General features: G+C 46.5%; 1 protein-coding gene across 1 annotated transcript in view; it reads left to right on the forward strand.

Moving 5' to 3' along the window:
• PKD1L1 (polycystin 1 like 1, transient receptor potential channel interacting) overlaps positions 1-15,557 on the forward strand; it is an 808,959-nt gene that overhangs the window by 56,237 nt on the left and 737,165 nt on the right. The gene's annotated exons all lie outside the window — the stretch shown is intronic.

Here is a 15,557-nt window from a genome sequence, read left to right on the forward strand (position 1 = left end):
ACCATCCGTTCCATAACCTTCTCTGACCTCTCCTTCGGCAGATCCTACAGTATATACATGAATGACCCGAGCTATAGGTATCCTTCTCTACTAGTTCCTCAATCCCAACACAAGATATGCATGAAATTTACGGACTATCGCAGAGCAGATGTAAGAGAACTAACAGTGTCTCTTACCTGGCCAGGTTTGTCATCTGCTGTTCCGATGTCCCAATCTCAGCGGTTACTCGTGCCGGTCGATGAACTTGAAGGAATACGCAGACCTCGGGTCCCTGTTTCGGGCGCCAGGAATTGTTAGGATCATTCAGCCATGGAGGGTCCTTGTTGGAGTCGGGGTATCCCCGTAACAAGAAATACACAGACACGTAGTGTATAATCAAGTACTGGGAAGCCCCTGAGCGCGTCTCCCTCTATGGGTGCTGTCCCTTTATTTATACTAATAATCATTTCATTTTTTTTTTTTTTTTTTTTGTCAGACATGCGCAGTAAAATGCCTTTGTTTCACAAGCAGTGAAGTGATGATTCATAACAGTGGAATGTTGATAAGAAAGTTTCATAAACAGAAAAGTGATAATTAGTAGAAGGTTGCTGAGACAGCTAAAACAAGTTACAATCTAGTTTCTGGGCGTCAGTCCAAATGTCCAGATAAGGGAAGAATAACTTCATCTGTGTCTTACATCGTAGTCTTGGGTGAAGTGTAACTCCTATCATCCTCTCAATAAGGTACCGTGAAAAAGTTTCCTTACCCTGTTAACTTTTCTACATTTTCTCATGTTACACCTACAAACTCATATGTATTTTATTGGGCTTTTATGTGATATCGCAAGTATTTGTGAAGTGTAAAAGAAATGATAATTGGTTTTCTACATACTTTAAAGATATAAATCTGAAAATTGTAACGTGCATTTGTATTCAGCCCCCTGTAGTCTGATAACCCTAAATAAAATCCTGAGTGACCAATTGCCTCAAGAAGTCACATAATTAATAAATTGAGTCTACCAGTGTGTAATTTATTCTCATTATAAATACAGCTGTTCTGTGAAGGCGTCAGAGGATTGTTTGAGAACATTAGGGATCAAACAGCATCCTGAAAACCAAGTAACACACGTCAGAGATAAAGTTGTGGAGAATAGTAAAGCAGGATTAGGTTCTTAAAAAAAATAGCCCAGGCTCTGAATATCTCACAGAACACTGTTTAAACCATCATCCAACAATTCAAGGAGTATGGCACAACTGTAGACCTAACAAGTCATGTGTCACGGGGTTACCGCGACAGAGAGGTTCCAGAGAACTGTAGTGTTCTTAGGCATAGTTCACACACACTGGGCCGAAGCTCCTCTCCAGTTTTATTAATTTATTGCTTTTTGCCAGCAGTGCGGGAGTTAATCTGGGTTGCTGGGTTTTCCTGAGATTCTGGTCTCTCAGCTGATTTAGATTAGCTACTCTTCCCTTCTATATAGACTCAGCTCTGACTTACTGGAGTGTCAGTGATCAGTTCTTCTGCCTGACTTGGAGAGTGAAGGAGGAGCTTTGTGTATAGTTGCTTGCAGGTTTACTTAGCTATCTTGCTGTTTTGCTGCGTGTTTACTTGCATTCTCTCCTTTTTGTTTGCCCCTCCTTAACGCCCTTGTGTTTCCTCTGTGGTTGAGTGAGCATTTTGTGTGACTGCTATTTCTGTTTACCCTGTCTGTATTTTCCTGTCTTGTCACAGTATCATTATTTTGTACTGTCTTCCTCCCTGGGGAGGAGAGGGGGTCACTGTCGGGGCCTGCGCAGGAGATAAGAAGATGCTGACAGCTCAGGCCTTCTCACCATCAGAGGTACCCCTGAGATAAGGGAAATTCAGGGCCCCCCTAGTGTGGCAGGGACAGGTGCGGGTCCCAACACTCAACCATTGCCTGGTTTTGCCGTTTTACAGCGTGACATCATGGCTGTCCACCTAAACTGACATACAAAGCAAGGAGAGCACTTATTAGAGAAATAGAGAACCAAATTAACAAGGTAATGTGCTTGTTGGGACAAAATTAAATACAAATAGTATTACTATTCCTAAATATTTGAGTTGTCAGGATGATTATTATCATTATTAATTAACTTCTCTGGTGCTCACACCCAATTTTGTATATCTGTGCTTGCTATGTTTAATATTTACTCCCTTTTTTAATCAATCTCATCAATAAAGATTTCCACTATTTGTATTGAATTTTGTCCCAGTATATTTCCTTTTTTCGGTTCTCTTATCCATTTGGTGCTTGTGGAAAAGTTAATCTGCCTACGGTAACAATCCTTTTTGCTTAATTATAGAAGTAGCTAAGAGGCCCATGGTCACTCTGGAGGAGCTACAGAAATCCACAGCCCAGGTGGGAGAATCTGTCCACATGACAACTATTAGTTGTATTGTCCACAAATCTGGCCTTTACTGAAGAATGACAAGAAGAAAGCCATTTTTGAAAGCAAGCATAACAAGTTCCGTTTGCAGTTTGAAAAAGCCATGTAGGGGACACACCTAGCATGTGGAAGAAGGTGTTCTGGTCAGATCAGACCAAAGTAGAACTTTTGGGGCTAAATGCAAAATGCAATGTGTAATGGAAAACTAACACTACACATTACCCTAAAACATCATCTTCACCATCAAACATAGCGGTGGCAACATCATGCTGTGGATATACTTTTCTTCAGCAGGGACAGGGAAGCTGCTCAGAGTTAATGGGCAGATGGATGGAGCTAAATACAGGGCGATCCTGGAGGAAAACCTGTTAGGCTGCAAAAGACTTCAGACTGTGGCGTATACGTTCACTTTCCAGCAGGACAATGACCCTAAACATACGGCCAGTGTTACAAATGGAATGGTAGGCATATTCAAGTGTTTGAATAGTCCAGTTAAAGCTCAGATCTAAATCCCATTGAGAACCTGAGGCTTGAAAATTGCTGTTCACAGATTCTCCCATCCAATCTCTCTTAGCTAGAGCTAGTTTTCAAAGAAGAATAGGCAAAAATTTCAGCCTCTAGATGTGCAAAGTTGGTACAGACATACCCCAAAGGACATGAAGCAGTAATTGCAATGACAGGAGGTCCTATAAAGTTTTGACTTGGGTGCTGAATACAAATGCACGTCATAATTTTCAGTTTCAGATTTTCTAAATAATTAGAAAACAATGTATCATTTCCTTTAGACTTCACAAATACTTGCTATCTTGTGTTGGTATATCACATAAAATCTCAATAAAATAAGTTTAAGTTTGTGGGTGTAATGTGAAAAAAATGTGGAGAAATTCACGGGAAAAGAATACTTTTTCAAGGCACTGCAATATAACCGGGAATGCCGCGATGCGCAGTCTGGCTCCAGACAGAAGCACGCATCCAACCGTTACAGGTAAGAGGAGTGTATGGCACCGGAGATCGCGGTATGCGTAGACTCTCTTCGCCGGAGACCGGGGCAGGAGTGAGGCGTCGGATCGGTGCATGCGCATAGCACTATCCGGCGCCATTTTACTGAAGACACATTTGCAGTGTGTCTTCAGCAAAATGGCGCCGGACAGCGGGGTGCTCCGCAATCCGGCGCCACACTCCTCCCCCAGCCTCCCGCAGAACAGGACACCGCAGCGCTGGGGCTCAGGGAAGAAAGGTGAGTATAAGTGTTTATTTTTTTGTATGTGTGTACAGCGTGAAAGGGATGAGGAGGCCACAAATACCAGGATTGTGGGATGAGGGGTACCACACATACCAGGATTGGGGGGTGAGAGGACCATGCATACCAGGTTTGGGGGGTGAGGGGACCATGCATACTAGGATTGGGGAGTGAGGGGTACCACACATACCAGGATTGTGGGGTGAGGGGACCATGCATACTAGGATGAGGGGTATCATGCATACCAGGATTGGGGGGTGAGGGGACCATGCATACCAGGATTGGGAGGTGAGGGGACCATGCATACCAGGAATGGGGGGTGAGGGGTGCCATGCATACCAGGATTGGGGATGAGGGGTGCCATGCATACCAGGATTGGGGATGAGGGGTGCCATGAATACCAGGATTGGGGATGAGGGGTGCCATGCATACCAGGATAGGGATGAGGGGTGCCATGCATACCAGGATAGGATGGTGGGGACTGGATGGGGGCAGCACAAATACCAGGAGGGGGGCAGCACATACCAGCATGGGAGACCATATACCAATAAAAATGCTCGCCACCCGGGCGTAGAACGGTTTCAATAGCTAGCATATATATATAAAATGTGTTATTTTTTACATTTTAAAATTACAAAAAGGAAGATGAGCCAATGCAAAGTTTGGGCACCCCTGGAGATTTGTGTGCTTAGATAACTTTGACCACGTTCTCAGACTTTAATTAACTTGTTAGGGTTATGATTTGTTCACTATCATCGTTAGAAAAGGCCAGGTAATGCAAATTTCTCAGCTTTAAAAAAACCTAGCCTCCTCTAACCTTGTGTCAAAAAACAGCAGCCATGGGTTCTTCTAAGCAGCTGCCTAGCACTCTGAAAATGAAAATGGTGGAGGCCCACAATGCAGGAGACGGCTATAAGAAGATAGCAAAGCGTTTTCAAGTTGTCCTTTCCTCAGTTTGAAATGTAATTAAGAAATGACAGTTAACAGGAACAGTAGAAGTAAAGATAAAGTCTGGAAGACCAAGCAAAAATTCAGTGAGAGCTGCTTGTAGGATTGCTAGAGAGGCAAATCAGAATTCCCGCTTGACTGCAAAAGATCTTCAGAAAGATTTAGGCAGACTCTGGAGTTGTGGTACATTGTTCTACTGTTCAGAGACACCTGCACATATATGGCCTTCATGGAAGAGTCATCAGAAGAAAACCTCTCCTGCGTCCTCACCAAAAAATTCAGCATCAGAAGTATGCAAAAAACATCTAAACAAGCCTGACATATTTTGGAAACAAGTCCTGTGGACCAATGAGGTTAAAATAGAACCCTTTGGCAACAATGATCAAAGGTATGTATAGAGAAAAAAGGGCACAGAATTTCAGGAAAAAAACATCTCACCAGCCGTTAAGATGGGGGTGATCAGTCATGCTTTGTGATTGTGTTGCAGCCAATGGCATGGGGAACATATCAAATTCTTGATGCTGTGACGGGGTCACTGGCGATGTATGTGAGGGGAGATATGTTTCACTGTGGCTGTTAGCTTCAGTGAACTGAACCTGGAAGTTTTCTTCAGCATTTTAGGTACTGAAGAGGTTAATCAGCCATTTTGGGTCGGGTTCTTTGTGAGTCGGTGTGAGATGGGCAGGACTCCTACTCACCATATCTCCACTTTGTTACCATTTTGGCAGTATGCTTTGGATTATTGTCCATTTGGAAGACCCATTTCCGCCCGAGCTTTAACTTCCTGGCTGATGTCTTGAGATGTTGCTTCAGTATTGCCATATAATCTTCTTTTCTCATGATGCCATCTATTTTGTGAAGTGCACCAGTCTCTCCTGCAGCAAAACAACCCCACAACATGATGCTGCCACCCTCGAGTTTCACAGTTGGGATAGTGTTCTTAGGCTTCCAAGCTTCTCCCTTTTTCCTCCAAACGTAACGATGGTCATTATGCCCAAAAAAGTTCAATTTTAGTTTCATCAGACCACAGGACATGTCTCCAAAAATTAAGGTCTGTGTTCCTGTGTACATTTGCAAACATTAATCTGGCTTTTTTAGGTTTCTTTTGGAGTAATGTCTTCTTCCTGGCAGAGTGGCTTTTCTGCCCATGTTGATACAGTACTCCTTTCACTGTGGTTATTGACACAATCTTACCAGATTCCGCTATCATCTGCACAAGGTCTTTTGCTTTTGTCCTTGGGTTGATATGCACATGTTGGACCAAAGCACGTTCATCTCTGGGACACAGAACTCATCTCCTTCCTGAGTGGTATGATGGCTGGACATTCCCATCTTGTTTGTACTTGCATATAATTGTTTGTACGGATAAACGAGGCACCTTCAGGTATCTTGAAATTGTACCCATGGATGAGCCAGACTTGTGCAAGTCCACAATTCTCTTCCTGATATCTTGACTGATTTCTTTAGACTTTCCCATGATGCTACACAAAGAAGCAGTGTGTTTCAGGTGTGCATTAAATACATCCACAAGTGTGTCTCTAAATAACTCAGATGTTGCCAAAAAAACTATCAAGCTTCCAAACACATGCCAATATCAAATGGGCAGTCCAGAATTGTTTAAAGGCAGAGTAATCTTAGTGTATGTAAACTTTTGACTTTGCAGTAAGTAATAAATTGCCTTAAAACATTCTCTATCTCTCATTATTCTGGCATTTGGCAAATATTAAAAATTATGGTAATCCTAGTTGACCTAAAACAGGAAAGGTTTATTATGATTTTATGTCAGATATTGAGAAAAACATGCATATGTGTCTTTTTATATAGTGTATGCAAACTCCTGGTTTCAACTGTAATATATATATATATATATATATATATATATACATACACACACATATATATATAATATATATAGTACATACAATATAATGACTCAGCATATGTTCATTGCTGAGGAAGCCTAAGCGATGAACTGTTCTGACACAGACACTGCAAGTGATGTTGAGGAATTCCTGTTGCTGTCCTCACCATCCAGCTACAGCGACACACCCCAGCAGGCTGAATGAAATCTGTCTAGCTCATGTTTTATTGACCCTGATTGTTCACCACCATGTATACCCCCCAGAATTCCTGATTTTTCTTTTGTGTCAGGAAATAATATTGATATTGGGAGATGATAATAACATGGATTTTGTTCTTCTTTTCTGAAGACGTACTAAATTTAATGCTTGAACCAGCCAATTTGTATGCCCATTGTAGCGCCGGCGTCCCTGCCCTCTGCTAGGCAGGGACGCTGTTCCCCTCACCTCTCTGCTCCGTGCCCGGCGTCCTCCTCCCGCTCTGCTTCAGCGCGTGCTCCTTCCCGGCCACTGTGCTTAGGGCGCGCGCGCTCTCCCTCCCTCTTAAAGGGGCCGCGCGCGCCGTCCTAAGGAGTCCCCGGCCAATGGCCGGAGGACTTCACCATATATAAGGCACCTCCTCCAAAATGGAGGTGCCCGAGCAATGTTGTTGCACTGTTCACTACTCTGCTTCAGCCCTCAGGTCCCGTTGCCAGTTACCTGCCAGATTCCTGCCAGCTTGCTGTCTTATTCCTGCCTGATATTCTGCTACCTGCCTGCTAGCCTGAGGTCCGACGGTCTGTCTTACAACTCCTGTCAGTCTGTCTAAGGACCAGCTTGCCCGCTCACCTGGGAGCGCACATCAGCTACCTGCCTGCTTGCCTGAGGTCTGACGGTCTGCCTTCCAACTCCTGTCAGTCTGTCTATGGACCAGCTTGCCCGCTCACCTGGGAGCGCACATCTGCTACCTGCCTGCTAGCCTACCTGGAGGCTCCGCCGTCACGTGCTGTGACCACCTGCCTGTCCAGTGACTCCTGCCCGCTCACCTGGGAGCGCTCATCTGCTGCCTGTCTGCTAGCCTACCTGGAGGCTCTGCCGTCACGTGCTGTGACCACCCGCCTGTCCAGAGACTTCTGCCCGCTCACCTGGGAGCGCTCATCTGCCGCCTGTCTGTTGGTCTTCCTGGAGGCTCCGCCGTCACATGCTGTGACCACCCGTTTATCCAGAGACTCTCGCCTGCTCACCTGGGAGCTCACGTCTACCATCAGCCGCCACAGGTCGTACCAACCCTTTACCCAGAGACTGCCCCGGTCACTTGCCGTGACCATCTGCCCGTTCATCCAGAGACTGCCCCGGTCACTTGCCGTGACCATCTGCCCGTTCATCCAGAGACTGCCCCAGTCACTTGCCGTGATCTCCTGCCCGTTCTTCCAGAGACTGTCCCGGTCACCTGCTGTGACTGCCTGCCTGGTCGCCACCCGCTCCCTTACAAGGACCGCCCCCTTGTATAGTAGCTCAGAGGTTCCGCCTCCCAGACCCGTTACACCCATCAATTTATTTCTATACACCATGATTCCTTTCATACCAGAAAAAAAGCTACTAGCATCCTGCCATAACCACAGTTAGTATCCACATGTGTGGCATTTCTGTAGCAATGAGACCCCGCCTAATTTACAGGTGCATGTCTCCAGAAGCACGAGATGAGCACAAAATATTGGTCACTGCAACGTACTGGTCACTACAACGTACTGGGCACTACAATTACAGTTTGCAATTTTCTCTCAGCAACATCCACTGCTGCTTGTTTCTGGAAAACACCCATGGAGTCAAAATTGTCACTACACCTGTAGATAAATTCACAAAGGGGTATCGTTTCCAAAATGAGGTCACTTGAGGGGGATTCTGCTCTTCTATCACGTAGGGGCTCTGTATATGGAGTGCGCAAACTATTATAGGAAGACAAAAAGCGCTCCATCCTTTCTGAGTCTCGCCGTGTGGCTAAGCAGTATTGTACAGCCACGTATGGGGTATTTCTACATTCAGCAGAAATTGTGGGACAAATTTTGGTGCCATTTTTACCCATTTCCCAGTGTGAAATTGTAAAACCTGGGGCTAAAACACCATTTTGGTGGTAAAAATGTAATTATTTTTTCTTCAATGCCCAATGGTATAAAATGCTGTGACTCACCTGTGGTATCAATATGATCACTGTACCCCTAGATGAATTTATTAAGAGGTGTAGTGTGTAAAATGGGGTCACTTGTTTGGGTGGTTCAGCTGATCTGGCACCTCAGGGGCTCTACCAATGTGACATGGCAACTTCACACCAGTCTAGCAAACTGAACTCCAATATGACGCTTCTTCCCTTCTGAGCTTTGTACTGTGCCTCAAAAGTAGTTTTCAACCACATATTGGGTATCTGCGTACTCAGGAAAAATTGCACAACAATTTGCATGGTGCAATTTCTTCTGTTACCCTAGTGAAAATGCAAAATATGGGGCTAAAAAAAAAAGTTTTGTGGAAAAATGTAATTTCTTTATTTTCACGGCTCCCCATTATAAACTTCTGTGAAGCACGTTGGGGTTCAAGGTGCTCACCACACTTCCAGATAAGTTCCCTGAGGGGTCTAGTTTCCAAAATAGTATCACTTGTTGGGGTTTCCACTGTTTAGGCACATTAGGGGCTCCCCAAGCGCAACATGGCGTCTGCTAATTATTCCAGCAAATTTTGCAGTCAAAAAGTCAAATGGTGCTTCTTCCCTTCAGAGCCCTGCCGTGCGCCCAAACAGTGATTTTCCCCCAATATTGGGTATTGGTATGCTCAGGAGAAATTTCACAACAAATTTTGGGGTCCATTTTCTCCTCTTACCCCTGTGAAAGTAAAATAAATTGCGTCTAAATTAACATTTTTGTGAAAAAAAGTTAAATGTTTATTTTTTCTTTTCACATTCCATTAATTCCTGTGAAGCACCTGAAGGGTTAATAAACTTTTTGAATGTGGATTTGAGTATCTTGAGGGTTGCAATTTTTAGAATGGTGTCACTTTTGAGTATTTTCTGTCGTATAGACCCATCAAAGTCACTTCAAATGTGATGTGGTTCCTAATCAAATGGTTTTGAAATTTTGTTGTAAAAATGAGAAATCGCTGGTCAACTTTTAACCCTTCTAACTTCGTAACAAAAAAAAATTTTGTTTCCAAAATTGTGCTGATGTAAAGTAGAAATGTGGTAAAAGTTATTTATTAACTATTTTTTGTGACATATCTCTCTGATTTGAGTCTTCACTATTAATCAACATGTTATCTACATTTTTGATGTTTGAAGATATATGTATCTGTTTTATTAATGTATATTTAACAGATGATTTTCTCTGTGTCAGTATTTACTTAGTTTCATGCTATTCTTCTATTCACCTGAACATGGTTTTAATCAAGTCATATAAGGAAAAAAAAAGGGAAAATTTCAGCCTGCCATGCATATGCCATAAGGGTCCACTGGTGCACGGAAATCCTTGGTCGCAAATCCAGGGATGAGAAGCAGTAAGAAGTAGATTAGAAAAACTCCAGCACCTTCTCCGTATCCATCACAAGAGATGTAAAGTTAAAACGTCCATTTTAGTAGTTCCATTAAAAAAGTGCCATATGTAAGGCAGACCTTACGCGTTTTGAACCAAACGGGGGTTCTTAATCATAGGTTACATTGCTATAGTTAAAAGACATATCTATACATATGGACTGAAAACAAAAGAGAAAATAGGGTGGAGACAACAAAGAACAGGAAGTTCATTAGTGAATGAAAAACCTCCTGAAGATAATTGCTCAGCAATATGCATAAAGTAAACTTATGTGCATGGTATGCTGGCAAATTATGTACACCATTAGAAATGCACTAGCAGCATGCTGCTCGGTGCTGGAGTTTCTTTAATAGTGTTGAGCGAGCATGCTCGACACTGCTCGGTACTCGCCCGAGCATCTCACTACTCGGGATGTTTGACGAGCACCGAGCATTTCCGGGTTACTCGGGCGGGAGCTCGGGTCTCCGTCCTGCACGTTTGGCGCTCTTTACAGAGCCAATGAACATGCAGGGATTGCCAGCCAGTCACTGTAATGCTGCAGCCATGTTGGTTGTGGGCATTACAGTGATTCGCTGGCTGCACAGCGTCACCTCGAGTATTTAAAACTGGGCGCCGCCATCTTGGACACAGTCGCTCCGGATCAGATGGTGTAGGGAGAGTGCTGCTGAGCTAGGGAGAGATTTATACTGCGAAATAGGTAGTGTAGGGTCGCTAAAGCCTGCAAAATCAAACAAACAGTCCTTCTCAGGACTAATATCCATTCCAGATATCATGCAGGCAGGCAGCCTGTATAGGAGACGCAGTGGTTATACCAACAATCACTGCATTACAGTCCTGTGTGCTGCTTGTCAAATTGCTAGACTTAGCCACAGGTCTCAGGGGCCAGGAAAAATCCTTTTTTTTTCATCTAAATCCTCTTTTCTGTTTTTTTTCCTCAGTCAGACTGTACAAATACCCGTCTTATTAACCTTTTGGTATTGTTTTCCCCCAAAAAAGAAAATTGAGTGTCTCGCTGACTGTTCAGACACAAATATATCTGTTTAAAAGATTCTGGTGTAGGCCAGAAAACTAGAACTGTGGTTTTCCTCTTCCACGGTTCAAATCTGGGTGTGATCCACCTTTTTGCGTAAAAAAAAACAGTTTCAGTGTCTCACTGACTGTTCAGACACAAATATATCTGTTTAAAAGATTCTGGTGTAGGCCAGAGAACTAGAACTGTGGTTTTCCTCTTCCATGGTTCAAATCTGGGTGTAATCCACCTTTTTGCATTAAAAAAAACAGTTTGAGTGTCTCGCTAACTGTTTAGACACAAATATATCTGTTTAAAAGATTCTGGTGTAGGCCAGAGAAATAGAACTGTGATTTTCCTCTTCCACGGTTCAAGTCTCCTTTTTATTACTCTTTTGCCATTGATAGTGCGAGTGTAAGCTTTTTGACTTCATTTACAATGGGCAAGGCTCATGGCAAGGGACGTGGAACTGGACGTTCTGGTGATGGTGCGTGAAGAGAACGGGGCCGTGGCCAAGGTGAAAATGTGCCACAACCAAAAGCCACATCTTCTCGCTCCCAGTTCTTGACCAAATTACTAGGGAAGCACACAACAACACCAGTATTGCGAACTTATCAGTGTGAACAGGTTACTAATTGGATAGCAGATAATACTTCCAGTCACCTGGGCACCACCACCTCCGGTCTGTCTTTCACACGGTCAAGTACCCCAACAGGCAGGAAGAAGCAGTGTGGTGGCCGCAGACAGAAGGCGGGCAACCGTTCCCTGTAACACTAACACGAGGGACGTTGCCAGTACAACCTGTAGGTCTTCCAGAGTCTGGAATTTTTGTAAAGACTCTGCTGATAACCCCAAAAAGGCCATTTGTACCACCTGCCAGGCCAGCATCAGCAGGGGTGACAAAACTTCCAGCCTGACCACCACCAGCATGATCAGGCACATGTCAGCAAAGCACTCGACTTTGTGGGGCGAACCCCAGGGTCCACGACCAGTGTCAGCGGGTGTCACCTCTGCTTCTTCCACTGTTGTGCGTGTAAGAGAACCTCCTGTTGTGCGTGCAAGTCAATCCCCTGTCTGTACTGCATGCAAAGATGCCCCCTCCTCTCAGTCTTCAATTGTTATGGCAGTTTCTCAAGAAACAGCATCAACGTCCACGTCCCACCGCAGTGTTCAATTGTCCATATCCCAGACCTTTGAACGAAAGCGCAAATTCGCAGACAACGCCCCACAGGCCACAGTCCTAAATTCACACATTTCATGACTGCGTTGGAAATGCTGCCTTTTAGGCTGGTGGAGACGGAATCCTTCCGCAACTTTATGGCGGTGGCCGTCCCTCGGTACTCGGTCCCCAGCCGACACTATTTTGCCCGGTGTGCCATTCCCGCACTACACAAGCACTTGTCCCAAAACATCTGCCGTGCCCTGAACAACGCAGTTACTGGGAGAGTCCACCTGACAACGGACACGCGGACAAGTGCTTGTGGCCCGGGACGGTACATCTCCCTGACGGCACACTGGGTAAACATAGTGGAAGCCGGGACCCAGTCGGACCTTGAGACGGAACACATCCTCCCCACACCGAGGATTAAGGGCCCTATTTCAGTCAGAGTTGCCCCCACAGTGTACAGCTCCTGCGCATCATCCTCCTCCTCCTCATGTTCAGCCTCCATCTCGGATATCACCACATCAGTTGCAAGCTGGAAGCACTGCAGTACTGCCTCAGCCAAGCGGCAACAGGCTGTGCTGAAACTCATAAGCTTAGGTGATAAACCTCACACTGCTTGTGAGTTGTGGACAGCTGTGAAAGAGCAGGCAGATCTGTGGTTGAGACCGCTGAACCTACATCCAGGCATGGTTGTGTGTGACAATGGCCGTAACCTGGTGGCGGCTCTGAGGCGAGGCGAGATCACACACGTACCATGCCTGGCTCATGTGCTTAACCTCGTGGTTCAGCGGTTTCTTAAATCATACCCCGAGTTGCCAGATCTGCTCCTCAAAGTTCGTCGCCTATCAGCTCATTTTCGGAAGTCGGCTACAGCTTCTGCCGCCCTTGCTGTGTTGCAGCAGCGTTTGCAGCTTCCGGCACACCGACTGGTGTGTGATGTCCCCACACTTTGGAACTCTACCCTCCAATGTTGCAAAGGATTTGTGAGCAGAAGAGAGCAGTTGTGGAGTACCAGCTGCAACAAGGCCGTCGATATTCAGGTCAGACTCCACACATAAGACCTCAGGAGTCGACCTGGATGTCTGACATATGTACCATCCTGACAAACTTTGAGGAGTCCACCAAGATGGTAAGTGGCGATGACGCCATCATTAGCGTCAGCATCCCACTTGTCTGTCTTTTGCAACGCTCTCTGCAGAGAATTAAAGAGGAGGCATTGCAGCCAGAGTGTAACATACCTGGCGGCGTCCTTGCATGGTGGTCCATCTCCCACTGTGCAAGAGCGCGCACTTGATCTCCAGTCCAGAATGTCTCTCTGGCTTCCCTCCTTGCTGTCTGTTTGTCTGTTTCTGCTGCTTAAGGGCGGCGCCCGATCACTTCCTGCTTTTTGTACCTGCTGTGGGTCACACCCCTTGTGCGTCCTCAGCCTATTGCTGTCTGTCACCTGGTATATAGCTCAGCTGCTCCCATCTATCCCTGCCTGAGCATAGTGTTTCATTCAGTGTGTGCTTGCACTCTGAAGGTGCCAGGTCCCTTTCTTTGTCTCCTGCCTTGCGGTATCAGTTCCCGTGTCTGAACTGAGTCCTGTCTATGTCTCCTGCCTTGCGGTATCAGTTCCCGTGTCTGAACTGAGTCCTGTCTATGTCTCCTGCCTTGCGGTATCAGTTCCCGTGTCTGAACTGAGTCCTGTCTGTGTTCTCTTGTCTGCCTATCCTGGAGGCTGTATTTCCAGGCCAGTCTGAACACGCTCCTTGCCTGTTTGTCCCGCCTCTCTGGGGGCCGTATTCCCAGACCCGCTCCTGTATCCCGCTGCAGTGTCGGTCTCCTCCGTACACTCAGTTCCAGTCTGAACTCTCTCCTATCTTTTACCTGTTTTTTCTCTATGTCCGTTCCTTTCCTTTTTCTGCAGAGTCTGAACTCGTACCTAACTCCTGCTCGTTGTCACTGTACTTCCGTTTGTGAGTTTGTGGTCCACTCACTAGTTCTCTGCAAGTACCCTGTGGGTATCTGGTTCTGCCTTTCCCTTCTAGTCTGTTCCGTGTGAACAGAGCCCTGTTCCCACCGCGTCTGCGGTTTTCGCTTTGCTCAGCTCTGTCCGCCGCGTCTGCGGTTTTCGCTTTGCTCAGCTCTGTCCGCCGCGTCTGCGGTTTTCGCTTTGCTCAGCTTTGTCCGCCGCGTCTGCGGTTTTCGCTTTTCTCAGCTCTGTCCGCCGCGTCTGCGGTTTTCGCTTTGCTCAGCTCTGTCCGCCGCGTCTGCGGTTTTCGCTTTGCTCAGCTCTGTCCGCCGCGTCTGCGGTTTTCGCTTTGCTCAGCTCTGTCCGCCGCGTCTGCGGTTTTCGCTTTGCTCAGCTCTGTCCGCTGCGTCTGCGGTTTTCGCTTTGCTCAGCTCTGTCCGCCGCGTCTGCGGTTTTCGCTTTGCTCAGCTCTGTCCGCCGCGTCTGCGGTTTTCGCTTTGCTCAGCTCTGTCCGCCGCGTCTGCGGTTTTCGCTTTGCTCAGCTCTGTCCGCCGCGTCTGCGGTTTTCGCTTTGCTCAGCTCTGTCCGCCGCGTCTGCGGTTTTCGCTTTGCTCTGTCCGCCGCGTCTGCGGTTTTCGCTTTGCTCTGTCCGCCGCGTCTGCGGTTTTCGCTTTGCTCTGTCCGCCGCGTCTGCGGTTTTCGCTTTGCTCAGCTCTGTCCGCCGCGTCTGCGGTTTTCGCTTTGCTCAGCTCTGTCCGCCGCGTCTGCGGTTTTCGCTTTACTCAGCTCTGTCCGCCGCATCTGCGGTTTTCGCTTTGCTCAGCTCTGTCCGCCGCGTCTGCGGTTTTCTCTTTGCTCAGCTCTGTCCGCCGCGTCTGCGGTTTTCGCTTTGCTCGGCCCTGTCTACCGCGTCTGCGGTTTCGAATTTGTCTCCCAGTCTGTACTGGACCCTACCCAGCCTGTGCTCTAGTCTGCCTGTTCCTGTATTCCCCGGTGTGGGTCAACAGCCGTGTCCGGAGTCTCACCTGGAGTAGACCCTGGTTCCTCTGCTCGGTTCCTCCCTGGTGCACTGGCGTCGTATGCCGTCGTGCGACCTTGGTCGGATCGGGCAGATACTTAGTTACGCCCCTCCACGCACTCTCCGGTTCATGGCACAGTGGAATCACTACATAAACACGCACACGCCAGTCAGTCCGGGCGTGTGCATAACAGCATGCTCAGGCCATGGTTCCCGTTGAGCCCCACGGCCTTCGCTCTCTGAGAAGTTTTCCAGCGAATACATGCATTAAAAATAAATAAATAATTTTTTTTTTCTCACCTGGGTTCCAGGCGAATTACGCACCCGTCCAGATGGATCTATCTGCTCTCGTTCCTGCGGATCCGCCATGTTACTATGGGGATCCAAGACAAAGTCGTGCATTTGTGGAGCAATGCATGCTACACT

Source organism: Phyllobates terribilis, unplaced genomic scaffold (genome assembly GCF_046119375.1).
Source record: "Phyllobates terribilis strain yellow unplaced genomic scaffold, ASM4611937v1 Scaffold_4__5_contigs__length_816908805, whole genome shotgun sequence".
NCBI lineage: Eukaryota > Metazoa > Chordata > Amphibia > Anura > Dendrobatidae > Phyllobates > Phyllobates terribilis.